An 8580-nucleotide genomic window follows, 5' to 3' on the forward strand; every position below is an offset into this window, starting at 1 on the left:
AGACTCATATGTTGCTGCAGGGCTCGTCTCTCAGGCTCAAATTTCCTCCTCCCCTAAGACAGAGGGTTGGGCCAAATGAACTCTAGGGTCCCTTCTGGCTACAGATGTTGCCAGTCGTTGCTATTCCACCTACCCCAACAGGTGGCCAGGTCAGCATTAGCCAAGAGCTGGCAGTCACTGTGTTGTAGGAGGAGACAGAGCAGGCACTCCTAAATCAGGGCTCAATCTGGCCTCCCTCCTTCCTATCAATCTATGTGTCAGAACCCTCGCAGAACATAAGCAAACTGTATCACATTATTTGGAGGGCTTGTTTGTCTGTGGGCTTGAACCCAGGGCACTGAACATGCAAGGCAAGCTGCTCGCTACCACTGAGCTACATCCCAGCCCGGTACCACTTTCCTTTGCACTCGCATAGCACTACGCCAGCCGTGTGGTGTCTCATAATGTGCACATCCCTCATGCTTCCTGGAGTGGTAAAAAGCACTCAGTCCTCCAAGTCAAAAAAAAAAAAAAAAAACTGGGTTTGAATCCCTGCTGTACCAGTAACTGGTAGTATGAATCTAGACAAGTCACTTCCATGCAATAGAATAATAGACTTTAAGGGGCTGGGGATTTAGCTCAGCGGCAAAGTGCCTGGCTGGCAAGCGCAAGGTCGTGAGTTCGGTTCCCGGTACTGGAGAAAAACCAAAAAAAAAAGAAAAAAGAAAAAAAAAGAATAATAGACATTAAGAATGAGGTGGCTTGAGAAAAACTCCCATGGGAAGATGGCCATAATCTATTGTTTAAAAGTAAACAGCAGACAACAGCCCAAAGGCAGAAGCCATGCATGTGTTTGCTGATGTATAAATAAACTGTCGTACACATATCTAATAAACTATTATCCAACCCAGAACAAAAATTTTGACACATCCCTCAATGTGGATGAACCTTGAAGACATTATATTAAGTGAAGTAAACCAGTCACAAATAAATATCGCTCTAATTCTACTTAGATAAGGCATCTATAATAGTGAAATTCATAGGGACAGAAAGTAAAACAGTGATTATTAGGGGCAGGAGGGAGGAGCTGGTGTGTAATGGGCACAGAGTTTCAGTTAGGAGGAAAAGAACTGTGGAGATAGACGGGCACGATGGTTGGAAAGGAATGTAGATGTACAAGTGCCACTGATCCAGGTGCTTAAACTTATTGAGATGGTAAATGTTACACATTATATTTATTTTACCACACTTAAAAGAGTAAATGGCAGGACTGGAGAGCTGTTCCTGAAATGTGGTCCCCAGGACAGCAGCATCCCCTCTCCTGGACCGCATTAGAAATTCCAGATTATCAAGTACCTTGTAGAAACCCTGAATCAGAAACTGTGCGGGCGGGGCCCAGCGGCAGTGTTTGAACAAGCTGCCTCACAGTGTTCTGATGGAGTTAATGTTTGCGAATCGCTGTCTCGGTGCCCTCGTCCTGAACCCCTGCTGCAGTGCCCACACCACATCCATGTCAAGTAAATCAGAATCTCTGGGGATGGAACCTAAGCACTAGTTTTGGGGAAATTCCCCACCTGATTCCAATGTGCAGCAAGGGAAAGTATTCAAGAACTCGAGCCAGCTGTTCCCCCAAGAACCACAAGCCACAGCTTCTTCTCACAACCCGTCTAGATGGGACAGGCCAGCAGGCTTCTTGGGGGTCAAGGAGAACTGGGAGACTTTCATTTTCTGAGGTTTCTGATGTATTAAAGAACCGGTCAAACGTGATCTACTTCAGAAGTTTACATGTAATAAATTAAAGCCTTTAATGTGAGGAAATTTAAAACACACGCAAGGCAACCTAGCCATCCTTTTCACAAGTTAATAGCAGAATTGCTTTTTTAAAATTCACAGACCTGGTACCAAGCTTGAGCTTAAATGCAGATGATCGTTTCCTTCTTTCATGCCTATGAGCACATCTTTGGACATAAACACTTGAAACCTTCTGTGGATGTGAGAGCCCTGGATGCCCTGCTTTGCTGTCCTCCTGGGACAAATCCAAGAGACCCCTGGGAAGATGTCCTGGAGCATCTGTGTGGTCGTGCCATGGGGGCGGCCAGCAGCCTGCTAGAGTGGGCCCCGGGTACACGGGACGGAATCCAGAGTGCTGTAGGTGTTCCCAGGCAGGGCCAGACTCCCGCACACACAGTCAGTACCCGTGCCCAGGCTGGCCACCAGTCTGACCTCCGGCTCCCCCTCTGTCCTCAGGCATACTTGGCTGTTAGCAGCAGGAAGTGAAGTAATGACAGTCCTTTCACCTTATGGAGGGAGTTCCTGTCATCTCACACATAGGTGTGGAGATGGAGAAGGAAGTGGGGAGGCACTTCCCCTGTGCAGCCCCTGCAACGCAGTGGGTTTGTCAAAAGCCCTGAATCTTCTCTCCCCAGAGACTAGACTGGCTCAAGCATCAGACTCCATGTAATACTAGGCTTTAGGAAGAAGAGAAAGCAATCCCAGGCTGAGCATCAATAATTGTCTGAGTAGCAGGTGCACCACTGAGGAGCTGCGGTTGACCCCCCATAGCACATGCATTCTCCTCTGGGAAGTGGGCTCAGAAACAGATAGAGAAAGGGCCCACCAACTGCAAGACGCAGAGGTGGCAGAGGAGGCTCGTGGCAAGATCTGTGGTGTCCAAGCAGCCTGGGCACCACAGGACAAAGGGGTGGGTGTGAGATGCGGGGCAGGCAGGGAGCAGCACAGAAACAGCTGCCCTCGTTATCACTGGCTCTGCCTGAGTCAGTGGCCACCCACATCCTGGAGATTCAGCCTCAAGCCTCACACCATCCCCTCCTCACCATCCCCACCCCCAGGAGCAAGGAAGGCTTCCAGGGAAAAAGAGCCACACCCTGGCAGGGGTGGGGGAGGCTGGAGTTCAAAGTCCAGGGACAACTCATATCTCATAAGCAGAGAGATGGAGCACTGTAAGCCACAGGGTAGGCTCTGATTCCTCTGTCTTACATGGTTCATTGTCTTCCGGGTTAGTAGGTCCCGAGTGCCTCCATCCCACAGAAAATATGAGGAAGAAGCGGGCAGGAGGTGTGGAGGGAGGACAGGAGGGGGAGAGCGAGCACATGGGCTGCCCAGCCACAGCCCCATGGCACCAGGGTGGTAAACACTTGGAAGGAGGCCAGCCGTCTGGCGCCTGGAATCTGCCCCATCTCCCCAGCCAAGATTCAGACCTGTATATTCTGGGCTCTTTCTGCCCCATTTCACCCAGGCTTTAAATTACCCAGACCTGGTCTGCGTTATTCTGTCCAAAACTTTCCTCTGAAATCTAGATTGCAATGCAAGGTATACATTCTTAGATTCAGATATCTGAGCACTAAATGCCAGACAGGGTGGACTTAGCAGTCTGGCTGCATAGCATTTCAGTCAGCCCGAAGGACGAATACACAACAGTGTGCTCATCCCTTCAGCAGCGCACAGGAGACAGCAATAGTCCAGATAAATTAGATAGACCCAGCTGGAGCCAGCTTGCCTCAGCAATGTATGGAAAATAAGGAAAACACAGCGGGTCTGAGGTGCCTCATAGAATCAATCCTGAGGTTGCCTAATTGCTTCCTCATTGTTTGTGAAACTACCGGTTTCAAAATCCACCCCTCAATTCTGTCAGATGGGAGACCACTAAGGAAATACCAGCGAAGCCAAATCCAGAGTCTTGGGACAACTCTGTGATAACAGTCACAGTAATAAAAATGACACTCAACACTACTAATTACTATGTGCTGAGCACAGTTATGCTGGACTTACTTGGAGAATTTAATCTCTGGATCGAGGTAAAGACCATCCTCATTCCAGCATAGCCTCAGACAGTTTCCATGGGGACAGTACCTTCCCTCTCAGCTAGTCCTGTGATGCAGAACCATCTTGACTTTTCAGCATCAGCACTCTATTCAAGTCTTGGCCAGCCAGGGAGCTTGGCCTACTTCTGCTCATCACAGGAGATAGAGGCCTACATAGAGTAGCAAGGCCCTGACAGCACCATTAAATGAGCTAGCCTTCAGGAGAAACATGACAAGGAGAGGCTATGTAAAGCTCCAGGAGGCAAGAACTATCTGAGCATAGCTACTGTTCCTCTAGGGAGCCATGGGGGGTGGCCTCTCATTTTGTGAAAACACAATATGGAAGAAGCCTAAATGAAAATAATTTAGAAATTATTATTGTTTTCTTTATAAAGCAGTCACTCTGGATACCTTTTTGCAAAATATGATTTTAAAATTAGATTGACCAAAACCTCATCGAGCACATATGCTTTGCATGGAGCACATCTGTGTAAGCGCTCTTACAATGCTGGTTTGTGAGAACCTTGTTTATCTAGACGAGAATGTCCTGTGGAGAGGGAGGAAAAGAGGGAATAAAAATAGCACTGTGCAGCTGCCGATTGAGCCCTGGCTGTGCGGCTGAGCACAGGGCGCTGAGTGAGCTTCAGCGGCACCATCACAGGCTGTCCTCATAACAGACCCCGGGGAGGCATTTCATCCCAATTTACAGATGAGGAAACAAAAGTACAAGGAAGTCAAGTGACGCCCTCATTATCACACAGCCAGGCAGAGCTCGCCCGGCATGTAGGCTTGCCTGATTCCAAATACTAGAGTTATAAACAAGGTAAGATCAAGATAGTCTCCAAAGTTATAGTGCATGATTCCCTAATTACAGATGTGACTGCAGAATTCCACTACTTTCTTCTGGTGCCTTGCATGGAGTTTTGTTTTCTCAGTGTAGTCAGAATGAAATTTGAATGCACCTTCCGCAGAGTCTGCCTTCAGTGGCAAGGGGTCACTCAGACATTCAGAACTAGCCCAGTTGGCAGGTCTGTAAGTAAGATTCACTTCCAGAGCCCTTCTTCAACAACCACAGCTTGACGAGAGAGCCTCACATGCCTGCACTGGTCCAAGGGAGCCGTCACCTAAAGCTGCTGTGTCTGACCCACTGATGTCCTGGTTATGGGAACAGTCACACCACACCAGCTCTCAAGCTGAGTCCATGAGAAGTACGACACTCAGTTCTCCAGAAGCCTCCTGAACATCAGATGAGTTGATCTCCATCTGGATTCAGCATTCTAATGAGCCAACACCAATTCCAGGTCTGGCGTGTCTAACAACTGCAGCTCTCAAGCCTAAGACGCTCAAATTGTTACCTCATGTTAGAAAGGACCCGAAGCTGCAAGCAATTAGCACCACATCTGTGAGACTAGGGAGAGAACAGGGGCTGAAAATGACTATTTTGGCCCATATGGAAAATTGGTATGTTGTCTGCATGGTAAAATTCTTTCAGATATGTTTTTAAACTTTACATTTTTTAATTGGGGTTTTAAATATTATTCAAGAAAAGCAGCATGATTCCTTTAATAGCAGGAGAGCTGTAAGTAAGCTAAAAAGCTCCTGGAACCTTCTGTATAGAAATTAACATCATGAATGAACATGGGCATTAGCACAAATTAATCAAACTGCATAAATTACAACTTTAATCAGTCATGGAATCTCAACACTCAAGGGACTTTGGAAATTATCTGTCCCAAGAGCAAGAATTATGGAAAATAAATGGGTAGGCACAGAAAAACCTCCTTACTCAAGAAATGAAAAAAGACACAAAGAAATGCACAGGAGAAAGCTCAGGGGTTTGCACACACTGAGTTCAAAGCTGTGCTCTGCTTTTGATGGCAGGATGTCAGGCTGTGTTGTTTGATGCTCCAAAGCAAAAGTTTGCACCTCTATAAAATAGGTACGTTACTCCGAATCTTAAGGGAGACCATGCGTCTATATAGCAGGATGTTAGTAGAGTGCCTGGGACATCAGTGCTCAGTAAATATTAGCTTCATAGAAAAAGGAACCCGCAGACAGAATCTAAATAGTCAGGCTGACACACTATACATCACTGAGATCGTTCTCTTTATCTTTCCATTAAAGAAAACACAAAATTCACTATATACCTCAGCAGTCCCATTTCTTACCACAAGAATAAGGCCTGGTATCCATGGTCTTCTCTGGAGTGAAAAATGATCTTCACAGAAGAGAGACACACTTCAGCTACCAGTAAAGCCAGATCTGACAAGTGACATAAGAGGACCCATGGAGGTCATGAGTGTCTCTTACCACTTACAACGGTAAGTGCAAGCCACCTGTGACGGGCCTTGATGCAAAGCTGTTCAAGGTTTAGAACCCTGAGAAAATTCCAAGCCAGAAAGGTTCGAAATAAGCACCATTTGTGTTCTCTTTTAATCTGGAGATGAAACCAAGGCTGCACTAACAGTGACTGGCTGGGAAAAGTCAAAGTTAACAAAGATGATGTCATTCCAGGTTTTGTAGGTGTTTAAATCTTTATATAAACTGAGTTTAGCCTTATAGCACTTACCAATTATGCAGAGGGAAAGAATGTAGAATCACAGCATTGCAGGCCCTGGGACCAAACAAATCCTGGAATGGCCATTGGTCTTAGAGATCTTGAACAAGAGACATAATCTCTTCAACCTTCAATTTTCTTCTGTATAAGATGTTGTGAAGGCCCCATCCTACCTGCCACACAGTTGTTTACTAGATAGGCATTTCCCCCCTTTCTTCTACATTTAGCCTATTAATAAACAGCTCTGCTTATTAGTAAACAAGCTGTTTGTATTTTATTTTGGGGTGTGTGTGTGTGTGTGTGTGTGTGTGTGTATGTTTTAAGATAGGGTTTTGCTATGTAACATAGGCTGGTCTTAAACTCACTATGTAGTCCAGGCTGGCCTTGAACTCTCAGTGACCCACTTGCCTCAGCCTCCTAAGTGCTGAGATTATAAGTGTGGGCCAGCATGGTGGGCTTGAGCAGCTCTGTTTTTGAGTGGGAAAATGCACAAGGATATGAAGTCTAGCTGCTCAGGCCAACACCAAGGAACACACAAGCTTTCTATTCAGCAGTGACAGACCTCAATTACAAACATAGTGCTTGTGAGCGAATTGTCTCTGGAATTCTAATTTCCAAAATCCAAAGCTGTAGTGGCAGAAGAGACAGCTACACTGAGGATGAAACCAAGGTGTTCATCCCATTTCTGCCACTAGCTAGTTTTTTACTTTAGGCAATTCATTCAACATCGAACCTGTGTCTCTGGTTCCAAAACAAAATGAGGGACTTGGCCAACATTCAAAGTCCCTCACAGCTCTCAAACTTCCATCTTTCTATAACTTGGTTTATGCTGTTTCTTAAACTGTGAGACCATGTTCTGTTCCAAAAGCCACAGGGCCCCGCTCCATGTCTTCTGCCTTGGTTCAAGCCGTAATTTGTTCCCTAAGTGGGAGGCTCCATATAAAGAGCAACTGCACAGACAGAACAGACATGAGCCAGCTGACGCTGCTACACCTTCACTTACTCTGGAGATCAGCTGAGGCCGTGTGAGCAGGGAATAAATGGATCTTCCAGAAGGTATCATTTTACTGTAAAAATGAGTTTGCTGATGAGTTTAAAGCAGCAAAAATGCTCTGAAGACTGTTTTATACCTAAATGATACAGCATGAATTACAAAACAAAACATGACCTCCCATACCTCCTCAGGTTTTCGTATCCTGTGACTGATATAAATTTATTTTCTCACAAGAAAAGTTTGGAGACTTGCACTCTGACACTGAGTTGTTATTTTCTTCTGAGTCCTTTTTCCTTGGTTTGTAGATGATCATCTCTCTGTGCCTTGATGTGATCTCTCCCTTTACGTCTGTTCAAATTTTCTCTTCCTATAAGGACACCAGTCATATAGGACTGGGGCCTACTTAATGATCGCATTTCAACTGAGTCACTCTTTAAAGACCCTGACTTCAAATGCAGTCATATTCTGAAGCACTGAGGGTTAGGATTTCAATGGATGAATACCGGAGGAAAGGAGACAAAATTCAGAATGTAATATTGCTCACTAACTGTTTATGAATCAACTATGGAAGGTTAGGCAGATGGATGGATGGATGGATGGATGGATGGCCAACCAACCAAGTGATCAACAAATACTTGATGGATTGAGTAAATTTACACAGTCACTTGTAGACACTGGGTTTTGTTGTAATACCATCCCAAGGGGTTTTAAATTACATATTTTAATTTAGCCTTACATGACTTTTTAAAAAATTATTTCTCATCAGATTCTATCAAGCTAACAAAGAAGGCACACCCAGATTTACTAATGCCACTTCCTCTGCCCTAATCATGCCCATGTTGAATGAATTCCTGTAGCTCAATGTGTATATTTGCCTACAACAAATTAAGAAAACAGAAGGAGAATGGTTGTAGTTAGAGCTGTTGCTTGATATTTTATTGCTTGATTACTTTAACTGAACCTGGAAGTACTGGTTGCACTTTGATTCCACTCTACAAACTAGAGAAATACCCCTATAGATTTGTAGGGGAAGAAAAAATTCTCACCAGAGACCTCAGTGAATCTCTCTTCTGCCTTACCTGGTTACTTTAGGTATTTATTACATCTCTCATGACACAGAAATTCACACGCCAACTCTCCACCTTCATCATGCCTTTGCTGGTTTTCTGTGTAACTACAAAATGAACTTCGTCATATGTAAAACTATCAAGCTGGGTGTGGATGCATGT

This window comes from Chinchilla lanigera, unplaced genomic scaffold (assembly GCF_000276665.1).
Source record: "Chinchilla lanigera isolate Chin_1 unplaced genomic scaffold, ChiLan1.0 scaffold00008, whole genome shotgun sequence".
Classification (NCBI taxonomy): domain Eukaryota; kingdom Metazoa; phylum Chordata; class Mammalia; order Rodentia; family Chinchillidae; genus Chinchilla; species Chinchilla lanigera.